This window comes from Montipora capricornis, chromosome 7 (assembly GCF_036669925.1).
Source record: "Montipora capricornis isolate CH-2021 chromosome 7, ASM3666992v2, whole genome shotgun sequence".
Taxonomy (NCBI): domain Eukaryota; kingdom Metazoa; phylum Cnidaria; class Anthozoa; order Scleractinia; family Acroporidae; genus Montipora; species Montipora capricornis.
The window spans coordinates 2,976,205-2,991,227 of NC_090889.1; the positions used below are offsets into that span (position 1 = coordinate 2,976,205).

The 15,023-nt window shown below is 35.6% G+C and overlaps 1 long non-coding RNA gene across 1 annotated transcript; it reads right to left on the reverse strand.

The window, feature by feature from the left end:
• Window positions 1-3,920: 3,920 nt before the first annotated feature.
• Window positions 3,921-8,551, reverse strand: LOC138057608 (uncharacterized). The gene is made up of 3 exons (XR_011133692.1): window positions 8,485-8,551; window positions 4,966-5,006; window positions 3,921-4,064 (listed from the first exon to the last, which is right to left on the reverse strand). It is a non-coding gene; the product is annotated as an uncharacterized lncRNA (long non-coding RNA).
• Between the last annotated feature and the right edge of the window lie 6,472 nt (window positions 8,552-15,023).

The window sequence follows — 15,023 nt, forward strand, 5'->3', positions numbered from 1 at the left end:
TATAGGGCTTTGCATAGTTTAGTAAATCCCACTTTTTCCACTCTTTCTCATACCTCACACGATACATACATGTAACCTCTGATGCCTGATAGTTTGTTCTGTACTATCACAACATATCCATGTACTTGTGTGTTTAAGCCTTCCATGGGTTTCTAGTGATTGGATGTCAAAAAGTACAAATAGCTTATAATTAAAAATACATAAATTTTCTTGGTGTTGCATCCATCAATATTGGATAGGGCTAAGATGTTCTTGACATAAGGTTTGACATATTACTTCGCTTTCTTTTCCATTTTTTCTCCTAGAAGGCTTCTTGCTCAGTTGTACCCCCAGCTATGAAGGGCAATCTATCGATTTCTGCTTACAAATTTTTTGACAAATGAAAATTTGCTGATTCCAGCTATGTCAGATTTATCCATCATTTCATGGCACTGTCCCCAGAACCTCACTCAGTCTTAGTGTCAGCTATCAAACTTAGTGATTGATAATACTTCAGGCAACTTTACCGTAGCTCCATTATTCCCTTATTGTTTATTCTGTCCTCCCTGCATTTCAATCATAGTTTCAACTTGAACCTCCTTTTGATAATGCATCTTCACTTCGAAAAATTCTTTTAGAAAACCGAATTCCTGTTTCTTTAACCTTTCTTCAGTTTTCTCTTTAGACTCTGCCAGCAATCAGCACAAGCAGGAAATCTGTATGTCCACAACCCCAATCATTGGCACTTTCAATTTTTCCTGTACGATATTTTTTGCATTATTTGCACTACTACATGTAACAATACTCTTTAATCCCTTCAAATGTCTCTCGATATGCTCTGCATTGCAAATATCTAGTATGCTCTTGTCTTTTTCCAGTTGTAAGTTCTAGTTAAGCTAACTTTGTCAGTAACATTTTAGATGTGCTGTCCATTTTTTGTCCTCACTCCCAAGCCCAAAACCAGTGATTCTTTTGTTTTAAGTCTCTCTCTACATCAGCAGGTACAAAATGCAGGGCACAAGTCACCGATCATTGTTTTACCTATAAAGAAAGTATCCTAAACATTCATCAAAGCTAATGTTAGGCCCAAAAACTTTAGCCTAATTAGGCCTAAAATTAGCTTTTATGAATGTTTAGGATACTTTTCTTTAGACCTAACTAGTCCTAAGGTTACCTTTTATAAATGTTTAGCATTCTTTCTGTATAAGTTAAATAATGACCTGTGACCTGTGTTTTGTACCTGCCGCTCCCTACATGTGCCATTCGAAGTGTTAGGTTTCAGAAATTGCTGCATATAATTTCGTAATTAACTTATACAAATACATGTAGATTAATAATATATTTTATAAATGTTGGTCTCTTGATGCTGTAATCTGTCGTCACTCACTTTTTAAAAGTTCATCTCTCCTCTCTTTATACAAGGGCATTGGTTACATAGATAAAATACACTTTTGTATTGCATTACTTATAAGGACTAGCTTGTCACGGTATAAAGGATTGCACAGTCATGCAAACAACAAATACTGCTGGCATTTAATAATATGGAAACTACAAAATCTTTAACAAAATCATCCTAATCAACAGTTATTTATTAATAACAATATTCACCAAATGCATAACAGATTTGAGTCAGCTTAGAACTTGTCGTCACCATGAATTCTCTGACAAATTTTGTTTCTTTCAAATGAATGATTTATTCTTTATTCTTTAGATTTCAACCAAGATACTAGTTCATCAACTGTAACATGTAAGTTATCTTGAGTTCATAAATAATGATATATAATTTTACTTAACTACATGTAGACTCTTTTTGAGTTCACAATTTCCTATTTAGTCTTCCTTATTCATAACATTAATAGTTAGATTTGTTCATTTGTTTTCAATAGGTAATGATCTGAAACCATTCTTGCTAAACTCCACTAAGGTTTCAAATAATAGTAGTTACATGGCTCCCAGTAAGTAATAGCTGCCATCATTTATTGACACCAACAATTTTCTCATAAAATAATTCCACTTAGTATATATTGTTTCTTTCAAATGAATGAATTGTTTTTTTTCAGATTACAACCACAATACTACTACATATAAAGATAACTTGCATGTTACACTTGAGTGTAACATGTAAGTTGTTAAATAATATTTAATTATTTTTACTTAACTAAACCCTTTTTTTATTTCACAATTTCCTAATATTTAGTCATCTTTATTCATAATATTGATAGTTAGATGTCTTCATTTGTTTTTAATAGATAATGATCTGAAACAACCATTCTTACTCAACTCCACTGAATTTTCAAATGACAACAGTCACATGACTCCTTGTAAGTAATAGCTACAATAATTATTATGGCTGCCATCATTTATTGATGCCAACAGTCTTTTTGTAAAATAGTTCCACTTAGCATATTTTGTTTCTCTTTCAAATGAATGACTTATTGCTTTTCTTTCAGGTTACAAACATGATACTAGAAGTACATCAAGTGTAACATGTAAGTTATCTTCATAAATAATGATATATAATTTTACTTAACTAGACCCTTTTTTATTTCACAATTTCCTAATTAGTCTTCCTTATTCATAATATTAATAGCTAAATTTGTTCATTTGTTTTCAATCTATAGATAATGGTCTGAGACAACCATTCTTGCTAAAGTCCACTGAAGTTTCCAATGACAACAGTTACATGGCTGCCTTCATTTATTGACACCAACAGTCTTCTCGTAAAATAAGAGTTAACTGAATAGAGTGTAATGTGAAGTGCAAGATTTCAATCCCATATGAACCATGTGAGCGTTAGCCCTACAGATGGAAATGGGCCCACACAAGGACAGAGAAAAACTCTGACCAGGGTGGGAATTGAACCCACGACCTTCGGGTTAGATCTCCGCCGCTCTACCGACTGAGCTACAAGGTCAGACGGGAGCAGGCCGTGGGAAGTGAAGATGTTAAAGTCACGGCAATGAACATGTACAAGTACAGGGAAAGGTTACGTTTATACAAACGTTGGCCGTGTAGCACTTATATTTTAAACAGAGTTAACTGAATAGAGTGTAATGTGAAGTGCAAAATTTCAATCCCATATGAACCATGTGAGCGTTAGCCCTACAGATGGAAATGGGCCCACACAAGGACAGAGAAAAACTCTGACCAGGGTGGGAATTGAACCCACGACCTTCGGGTTATATCCCCGCCGCTCTACTGACTGAGCTACAAGCTTTTCCATCTGTAGGGCTAACGCTCACATGGTTCATATGGGATTGAAATCTTGCACTTCACATTACACTCTATTCAGTTAACTCTGTTTAAAATACAAGTGCGTGCTACACGGCCAACGTTTGTATAAACGTAACCTTTCCCTGTTCTCGTAAAATAGTTCCACTTAGTATATTTTGTTTCTTTCAAATGAATGAATTGCATTGTTTTTTTTTTTCAGATTACAACCAAGATACTAGTACATCACGTGTAACATGTAAGTTATCTTCAGGGTCATAACGAGGTATATGGGATCAAGAATCACAGCTCTGGGATCTGGAATCGCAACACGTGACATCAGGATCGGGATCAAATTTTTGTGGGTTCAGGGATCAAAAATTCTCATTATTTTTGCGTAAAAATATGGAATTAGTTACAAAAAAATGTACCTTATTACGACCCTGTTATCTTCATAAATAATCATAATATATAATTTTACTTAACTAGACCCTTTTTTTTTACAATCTCCTATTTAGGCTTCCTTATTCATAATATTAATAGTTAGATTTGTTCATTTGTTTTCATTAGACAATAGTCTGAGACGACCATTCTTGTTAAACTCCACTGAAGTTTTAAATGATGACAGTTGCATGGCTTCCTGTAAGTAATAGCTACTGTCATTTATTGACACCAAAAGTTTTCTTGTAAAATAGCTCCACTTGGTATATTTTGTTTCTTTCAAATTTTGTTTCATTCAAATGAATAAATTATTGTTGTTGTTTTTTTCAGATTACAACCAAGATGCTAGTACATCAAGTGACGGTAGTGTAACATGTAAGTTATCTTCAAGGTCATCACTAGGTATACAGGATCAGAGATCACAGCCCTGGGATCTGAAATCACAACACGTGAGATGAAGATCGGGATCAGCAGTATTTTGCATAGAATCAGGGATCAAAATTCTCATTAATTTTGGGTAAAAATATGGAATCAGTCACAAAAAAATACACCTTGTTACGATCCTATTATCTTCATAAATAATGATATATAATTTTACTTTAATACTAGACCCTTTTTAATTTCACAATCTCTTCCTTAGTCTTCCTTTTTTATAATATTGATAGTTACATTTCTTCATTTGTTTTCAATAAATAATGATCTGAAACAACCATTCTTGTTAAACTCCACTGAAATTTCAAATGATAACAGTTACATGGCTACCTGTAAGTAATAACTCTCATCATTTATTGACACCAACAGCCTTCTCATAAAATAGTTCAACTTAGTATATTCTCATGACATAACAAGAAACAAAAGTCTTTCTTCTTACAAATTACTGAACTATAATCAGGAATGTTACTTTTTTCACAGATGAGACAAATTTTAATGAGCAGCCATTAGAAAATGAAATAAATGATCATGGTAAGTCAGTTTGCAGACAGAACAACTTGTTATTACTATCATGGACTTTAGAATATTCTAAAAGTAACAACTAAAATTTTGAATAAGTAATTTCATAGTAAAAATTAAAGTAAATGATATCAAAAAACAATACTTTGATACCTGCATCCATATACTACAATGTATATACATGAATCACAACAATATTATTATTCTTATAAAAAATAGTTGCCACTACTTTTTTACCAGATGACAGAAATATTGATCAGCAAAGAATGGAGATCAATGAAGTGAATGATGGTGAGTTTGCAAACAGTACAACTTGCAAAAGTAAATGATAACCAAAAAACAACATTTTCATATCTGCATCCATATACACATAATGGCAATTACCCCTATAAGGAACAGATGGGATAAATTTTGATAATCAGCCACTGAAAAACAAAGAAAATGATGGTGAATCAGTTTTCAGATAGTATAACTTATTAGTACCATGAACTTTACCATATCGCTAGTTGTTGTCCTTCAGTAGCATTTTGTAGTAATGATTCCAAGTGCGAATGAGGCCTAACACTACTGTGAAGCTTTTTGTACCCAATTATTCCATCAGGGATTAACCCTAGTATTCGAATTGGGCCCACACAAGGACAGAGAAAAACTCTGACCAGGGTGGGATTTGAACCCACGACCTTCGCATTAGATCACCGCTGCTCTACCGACTGAGCTACAAGGCCAGAACGGGAGCTGGCCGTGAGTATGTGAGATGTTATTCACAAGGACAAATTCGGCTCGGCCCAAGCCTAATTTTTAGGTAATCGCTAGTTGTTGTCCTTCAGTAGCATTTTGTAGTAATGATTCCAAGTTCGAATGAGGCCTAACACTACTGTGAAGTTTTTTGTACCCAATTATTCCATCAGGGATCAACCCTAATATTGGAATTGTCCTTGTGTGGGCCCAATTCCAATACTAGGGTTGATCCCTGATGGAATAATTGGGTACAAAAAACTTCACAGTAGTGTTAGGCCTCATTCGAAGTTGCAATCATCTTTGTTTTTAGAGTTGTTGCCTGTTCTGTGGTTCTTGTTGAGAGCATTAGAGGAGAAGCAATGACAGAAAGCTGTTCTATGAAGTGATCTTTTTTAGAAGGTTTAGTTCTAATAATTAGAACTAAACCTTATTTAACCATATTGGATGAGCAGATTCTATGGATGTGGTCGACTAGTATTCTGATCCAAGAAATTTTGTGACGTCAAGGAACGAAACTGTTAAAGTTAATGTATTGACCAGAGAAGATTGTCTTTTCACTAGATTCCAATCCCATTAGGTGAGATGTTAATACTCAGAAAGTGCAGGGTGATGTTTTCAAACAAGTCATAAGTGAAGCGTATATTCTTGTCAAACTTGTATCAGGTTTAATTAGGAGTAGCATGTCGTCAACATATCTACAGTAGAATCTTATCAATAATATATTTATACTCGATAAGAGGTTTCACAACTATCTGTTCAAAGTCTGTCATAATAATGTTGGCCAGTACTAGACCTACAGAGACTCATGCTCACCCCATCAGTTTGTTCGAATAATTTGTTGTTACATGAGAACACAGTTTTACTACAGGTATCAAGAATTAGCTTACAAAGCGTAGATTTCTTGAGCTTTGTATCAATCAGCTTTTTGCTAAAGATTCTCTCCAAAATAGTATTGTTGGAGAGTAATATTTGTGAAAAGCAATTCCATATCGAGGGAGACAAACTTGTAGCCTTGAATAAACAGATTTAGAGGTATTGATTTGATTCAATTCACTGCGTCAAAAGTATCCTTTAAAGTGAATTCGTTCTGAGTACGTGGCTGCAAAAGTTCGCTTATATATTTACCAACAAAGTAGTGCATAATGCCTGTGGTGTCAATTATACGGCGCAACTTTGATAAGCAGTCAAACAGTTTGTGGATCTTAGGAAGGCCATGAACACGGGCAGGTCTAACATTCCATGGGTGAATTTTCTTGTACGTGTGTTTGTCCAGTTAGCCACATTTAACGAGGGAGCGGAGATCTCACTGAACAGCAGTAACGCAGCGATTGGATCAGTATTCATGGTTTTAAACTTTCTACGATCAGAGAAGTCTGTTCATTGATTTCACATAGTTGTCTTTGAGAATCAGGACGTACACCTTCTCCTTTATCTGGTTTTGAAATAATAGTGGTGATTTGTAGCTTCTTGATGATCTTAATGTGCACACTACTCTGTTCGTAAATATATAAGCAAACTCTTGCAGCCACTCACCCAGAACGAATTCACTTTAAAGGATACTTTTGACGCAGCCAATCGAATCAAATCAATACCTCTAGAGCTGTTTATTTAAGACTACAAATTTGTTTCCCTCGATGTGAAATCACTTTTCACAAATGTTCCTCTCCAACAGATTCTCAATACTATTTTGGAGAGAATCTTTTATTAGCAAAAAGCTGATCGACACAAAGCTCAAGAAATCTACGCTTCGTAAGCTAATTCTTGATACCTGTACTTATTTTGGAGAGAATCTTTAACAAGAAGTTGATCGACACAAAGCTCAAGAAATCTACACTTCGTAAGCTAATTCTTGATACCTGTACTAAAACTGTGTTCTCATGTAACAACAAATTATTCGAACAAACTGATGGGGTCAGCATGGTACTGACTAACATTAATTGATTATTATGACAAATTTTGAACAGATAATCGTCAAACCTCTCATTGACCATAAATTGATAACATTCTACTGTAGAAATATTGACGACATGCGAATTAAACTTGATACAATCAATGTAATCTTAGACTACTTTCATAAGTTTAACAAGAACGTCACTTTACTTATGACTTGTTTGAAAACACCACCCTGCAATTTCTGAATATTGACATCTCACCCAATGGCATTGGAATCTACCGAAAAAACACCTTCTCTAGTCAATACACCAACTTTGACAGTTTCATTCCTTGGCGTCACAAATTTCTTGGATCAGAGCACTAGTCGACTACATCCATAGAATTTGCTCCCCCAATATGGTTAAATTAGAACTAAAACTTGTAAAAAAAATCACCTCATGGAAAAGCTTTCTCTCGCATATTGCTCATACACTTATTCGCCACTTCACCTCCAACACCTTCAACAAGAAACACACAACAACCAACAACTCTAAAGACAAAGAAGAACCCGTCACCATTTGACTTTCTATTCCCTATATTGGCAAGAAAACATCACAACTGCTACATTCCTTTAAACGAAAGCTGCACAGACACCTAAAAAAAACCTAACACCCAGTTCAGAATCCACAAGAAAACTACAAAATTGTTCTTCTACACCAACAACAAAAAAGTGCCACTTTTAAACAAATGACACGTTGTCTATAAAATAATTCATTTATCCCAGTTGCCAATCATTATATATTGGCAAAACTGACAGAACCCTTTCTTACCCAAAGACGTGAACACGCTGTTACTAATAAAGAGTGCAATTTATAAACATCTACGCACATGCAAACATTTAACCTTTATCCATAATTTATTCAATTTACGGGATATTTTAAATAACATCACCACACCAACTATTTCCGGCAACAATGGAATAGAAAAGTATCAGTATGCTCCCTTCCTAACAGAGCTGAAGAGATGCCACAGGCAGCAATTTCCTGCTCATATTTTATTAAGAAAAACTATTAAAGACATTACAATAAACTCATAGGGAAAACATAAGATACAAAATAAAGCAGGGGGAAAGATCAAATTGCTGAACAGAAAAAAACAGAAAGACTTGAGGTTTGGAAATGTTAAACAAAGAAGGCACACATGGTAGGATGAATGTAAGAATCACATAAGGTAGTCATGTGATAGAAAGTAACACTCTCCTCTGAAACGCTGCCCAGAATTTGCTTACAGTACCTGCATTATTGAATATACAAAGTTGTATCCATGACTAGGCTCGATGTCCACCGCTCACTCAAGTTCGGGTATCCTCCCCGAGAAGAGACCTGGCTGCAGTCAAAGGTCTTGAAAATGTCATGGAAAGAATCACGTCGCTGTATCATGTGGTATTAGAAAAATTGGAATCTTCACTTCTTTCTGATGACGTATTGAAACACCCTGATCAGAAGTAGGAATTCCTGGAGAAGAAAACGTGCAATTCCAACTGTAGAAAAATCAATAAAAAGAATATAACCAAAGAATTAACTGCCTGCTAGACTGCATTTTCTCATGTTTCTAATTCTGTACATAAAAACTTAGAGAATACAATAATTGAAGAATTTGCCAATAAATATATAGAAAAAAGCATCTGCAACTGGCTGTAAATTCAACAGCACATAATGTTCATGGACAAGGTTGTTAATCAACATAAAATTTGTGTCTGTGAGGGACTTTACCACTGAATGGAAACATCAAGATCGACTTATGTGATCATATCATCACATCATATATCTTTCTTTACCCTCAGATTTTAGAGTAGCTTGCTGTAGCTAACATCTCCGTGCATTTATCCTCCCAACCATAATACACCACAGAAGAACTAGAGAGTCTAACCATTTGCAGATGTAATTACAAAGGCAGCACTTTCTCCTCAGTTATTTAAAGACCCTAAGTGTTGGTCCAGCCGAAGTTGAACTCACGACCTCCTGCGTGACAGCCCGCTGCTCAACCAACTGAGCCACCAGTACATGGTCGCACGCCAAACAATGATGTTTGAGCAAAATTTCAGCAAGCCCCTAATTTTTCCTGAATTAGCAACTTTACTTCTTTATATCTCTGCTTCTGAACAATGAATTTTTTTCATTAATTTGAAAGATTTGTCTTTCAAAACAAATTGTGTAAAAAAAAGGTTTTTTTTTCCAGCTGACAACACAGGAACAGCAAATGCCTGCAGTAAGTCAACATTTTTATTATTTTTCCACAACCATAATGTGTAATGTACCAAAACTCCCTTAGTTCCCTATAGCATATCAGAGTGTGCTTCTTACAGTATCTTTTTTAATTAATATGACAAGTCTTCTTTTAAATATGATGATAATTTACTTAAAATTACCACATAGTAATATGTTGCTCCTTCAAGTGATTTCACAAGTATCACAAGTAAAAGTATCTTCCCCAATAGTACATGAAGACTTGTTCTGACTCTTTACCTTTTTCAGCATTTTCTTCTATTGTGAGTTAACCTTTTCCACAACAATGATGTCCATCTATAAAACATCATTACCATCAGTCTTTTAATATCATTACCTTATCCTTACCTTTAAATTATAATCTAAAAAATGTCTTACATATTGATCAATAGCAATAGCATTAGCCAATTAGTCAACTAAAAGAATCCTCAAGCAATTTTACATCATTAATTTAGACACTTTCCATGCCTCTCCAACCACCTCAGCCCTCCCTGCTCGTATCCAATAAACCTCAATGGTAGTTTTCTGTCATGACTAGAACTGCTCCTCCTGCCAACGCCCTAACTGTCACTTCCAGCACATCTCCAACACGGTGGTTGTGGGGACAACCACCCTGGTGCTCAGTGTCCCAAAGACACTGGCTAATTTCTAAATTCAGCAATTCAAATAACATTGGAAATATGCCTAGTGGTAATCATTGTACTGTGTGGGGTTGTGACAACAATCAAAGGTACCCAGAGAAGCAAAAGATTCTTCCTCACATTCAAATATTAAGATTTTACCCACCCAAAAATAAGAATGATGTTTTGTCACGATCTACAGCTATGAATCATGGCAAATTCAAAGTTTCAATGAGTACAAAAGTCTATTGAAATAAATGTGTATGACGTTACACAACCTCTAAATGTCCTACAACAACTTTGTACAAAAGACAGTATAATTGTGGAAGCATTAAAACCTCAAAGACCCTCTCCAAAAATTAGATCTATAGAGAACTAGTATGAAAATGACACTTTTGTATTGGTTGAAGTCATAGTGAAGCTTGACAAGTTTGCTTAAATCCAGTGACTTTAATACATATAATTCTACATGTACATAATAATTTCACAGAAGAAAAGATTTGTTTATATGTAACAACTGGGGAATATCAGATATGAATTCCCAGTGTTATCTAAATCTATCGAAACAGAAACGACTATATTTTACAGAAAAGGAGCAATAAAACAGCTGCCTCAAGGCACAAGGAGATTGAAACTGTTTGCTTGAGCAGAATTATCAGACTATACATTTATGTGACTGGACTCTCAGAGTTTTTAGAAAATAATAGTGGCTTCAAAACCCTTGGATTTTTGTCATTTATAAACAAGAACTGAACCTTTGGATTTCCTCATGTTTTCCATCACTTACTTCATCCCTCCAAAGAGCAATAACTGTGAAAAAGAATTTCCATCTCCTCTGACAACAGCTTCTCTCCTTTGAGGAAGTATATTTCCAGAAGCCATAATTGGTTTACACAAGACGTACCTAATAAGAAAACAGGCTAGACACACGGAAGTACAACTAAAAAGGCTTCATTGGGTTATTTCCTCCAGATTTGTACCTTATTTTGTAATATGTCGAAACCATAACAAAATGTCAATTTCAAAATAAACCTTAGTGATCCTCATGCAAGCAAGATTACCTCAAGTGAATTTTACAGTGTATGTCGTATTTCATGGTTACTCAAACAAAAACTTATACTTGCCTTGTATCAAAATTGCCCCAATCAATTTCTGATAAATTTGTGTCGAAAAGAGTGTTGATCTCTATCCAAAATAGTTTTTTCAATGTCAAAATAACTTTCTGCCATACATTTTCTTATATCGACTTGCAATGTTTGCCCCCTCACAATCCCAAAACCCTTTGCATATAAACAGAAATCCAATTACTGGCAACTCATTCATTGCCTGAACAACTTATCACTCACATTTTTAAATATTCAATTATCTTTTCCAGCCAAAAGACCCCAAGCAGACACTATCATTGGTAAATATTACTGCATGAACTTATTTCATCACCAATAAACACACTTGTTAAATACATATACTTATATGTAATGTCAATAAAAATGTTCCATAAAAACTTCAAATTGCAATGTTTCTTTTCTAAAACTCATTTTATCGACAGCCAGATAAATAAAGTTCACTCACCTACTATTTTCTGTCTTGTCCTGAGTGATTTGACATGTTTTTGACATGCTTCAATTTTCTCTTCAGATCACACCCGTTGTCACATACAACATAAATAGACAAGGTGTCCAACTTCTAAGACCGCTCACAGCCAAATGCCTCAAGAATTTAACCAAATTTCTCCCCTTCCAAAGGTCACTCTCCTCCCAACCTTGAGCACATAGAAAGTCAATAATTTTACTAGCATCGTATCAAAAATTATCAAATTTACACAGCTCTATAACCTCAAAACCCTGCTCAATTTTCAACCTTTGCTCACATTTTTGTTATAGCCAGATCATGTAGACAGAATTCATCAATCATTGGAATTTGATCAAATCAAACTAACCAATCAAAAAGTGCAGATTTATAATTTTGTCCCTCTTGGAGAAAATTTGTGCTTTTTGATTGGTTAATTTGATTTGATCAAATTCTGTCCACATCATCTGGTTATAACAAAAACCTCAGCAAAGATTGAAAATTGAGCACAACTTTGAGATTGCATAACTGTGTAAATTTCATGATTTTTGGCACGATGGTAGTAAAGTTATCAACTTTCTATGCTCCCAAGATTGGGTGGCAAGCAACCTTTGCAAGTGGGACAAATTCAGCTAAATTCTGAAGTCGCTCAGCTGTGAGCAGTCTTGGAAGTTGCACGCCTTGTCTATTTATATTAGGCTGATTTAGCAGCAGAATGGGAACATCAGTGGCGACATCGCGCGCAGCAAAACTACCAATGACAATTTAGAATATAGAAGAAAAGCGTGGGGTCTATTCTATTCTGAATTCTCATTGGTGTTTTTTCTGCGCGCGCCATTGCCACTGACATCCTCGTTCTGTTGCTAAATCAGCCTATTGTATGTGACGACGTATATCATCTAAAGAGGAAATCCAAGTGTCCCAAAAATTCATCAATCACTAAGGACAACACAGAAAATAGTAGGTGAGCAAATTTCATTTATCTGGCTGTCCATAAAATGAGTTTTCAAAAAGAAACACCACAACTTGACGATTTTATGGAACATTTTCCTCAATTCGTTGAATCGACCGTTACAACTCTTTTAAAATAACACGACGTCACACGCTCTCGTATCCCCTAAGGCCGATTTATGCGACAAGCTCACGACAGGCCTACGACATAACTTACCATTGTCGCAGCGTTTTAAAACATGTTTTAAAATGCTACGACATTTGCCTGTAACCAGAGGTCAACATTTTGTACTAACCCCCTTTCAGAAACAAGGTAACCCAATGTCTCTTTCCGCCACTGTGCTTCACATTAATTCAACCATCCCCAATCCATCACATTCGTCCTACCAAAATATTTCCAAAACAATAATACGCTGTTATAGCCAAATTATATCAATGTCAAAGATCCCAAAACAAACACCTTTTTTCTTAACCTACATAAAACTTCTACATTACAATCGTCTCCCTTTCGATTTAAATAAGCCTAAATGTAATAATGTTTCAAAAAAACTCTTTTACTCACTTAATGGCGTACAAAACCAGAGTACGCAATTCCAAGCTCCCCTTGCTGAACACAAATTTATATGGCTGACTTCGACTGACTTTTAAAGAAATAAAGCAAGAAGTAGAACGAATCCAGCCGGTCACTTCCATATTGAAAAATCGTCTCCATTTCCGTTTACTCTCATTTTCATTCTTGGCAAAATCCAATCCTCAAAACAACTCCTAAAACTCCGCGATAAGTTGAACCAAAACCACACATTCTCGTCGAGCTGTCGCCCGATAGCCCCCACACATCACTCATACGTCACTGACGTCACTCCCACGTGCCTGTGCCACGAAAACAACCAAACTGGTTTATTATTGTTATTGCGCATACGTTCTGCGCATCTCAAGATACTCGGATTTCCTGATGCTTACTAATACAGGGATATTTTTGCGTGGTTTAAAACTATCGGGAAAAGTAGATCTTAGTAAACACTCTTCATATGCTAAAAGAAAACTGGGGGTAACCATGCATTTTTTAGAGATAATGAAGCTTCAATTTGAGAAACAACGCCACACATTACTTTTTATTTTAAAGCTTTTTACAAATATTATTCATAAACTAGAAATACCTATCGGTAGAGTGCCAACGAGTAAACACTGGCAGAGCTGTGTGCCGAGGGAAAATTAAGAAGTAACCGGAGGATACACCATTTTTAAAATTGAATCCTTGTTTAAAAAAGCAGTGCAATCTTTGGCTTTTAAAATGTCTAGAAGGATTCAACTTGTGGGGTAAATTACAGGTGAAATATGTAAGCTCGGAACCCTGAAATTTTGCAAAAAGAACACTATCCAAATTGATTTGCTAAGTTCCCTTAAGCTTGACAGATAGTGGCTACCTGGTAAACAGAGCTTAGACTGTTTTTCTCTTTTGTGAACGCTAATGGATAATCAGCACAAACTAACAGCAACACGTCATGTGACCCGTGACTCGTATGATTTCGAGCACACTAGCTCGATTGGAAAGAGGCTTTATATTCCCTCTGATTTATGTTTATACTTAGTGAATATATTTGAATATATTTACGTATTTTTCCTTAATTATGGCACGCTGGCCGATTTTGTCAAGACAATTGACAAGATAGTTGTTTGGCACGCTCGCCGTGACTGTCAAATTTGTAATTTGAACACACCGGCTCAATAAAAAAGAGGCGCCCTCTGATTGAGTTTATAGTGATTCTGTCCAAGTGGTTTTGTTTTTCTGTTTCTTAAATGGCACGCTGGCCAACCTTGTCAACGCAATTGACTGTTTTCGCAAGCTAGCCGACACTGTGGCACCACCGCTCGCCATTTTCGAGCTGATCTCAATGCCTCGCTGGGCGATGTTTTCAGCCTGCTAGCTGCTAGATTTGTAACACTCTGGTTCCCAAAAACACTAAACTAAAGTACGTACAAAAAGACTTCGCTCACGAGTGTATAATATCAATATTTCCACTCACCTTTTCCTGCCTGCTTCACACCTTCACAAGCCAACAAGAGTACGCCAGAATACGCCAGAAAATGATCGACCATGTGGTCATCTTGTCACTGATCATGATGTGATTGGTTTAGATTAAAAGATCCCGCAATCCCATTGGCTAACTCGAAAACAATCACCGATGATGTCACTCTTACATAACCTTATATTACCTTATGCTGAATTTCAATTCGAGAAATCTTTTCCCTGTACGTACCAAAATCAACTCGCGCACACGGCTTTATAATGCTGCTGCCTCGTCATCCTCGCGTCCTCGCGAGGGTGACTCGTTGGCAATTATCTTTGAAAATACGTGGTTACCCCCAATTTTATTTTTAGATTTCAATAACACTTGTGAAGATTTACATT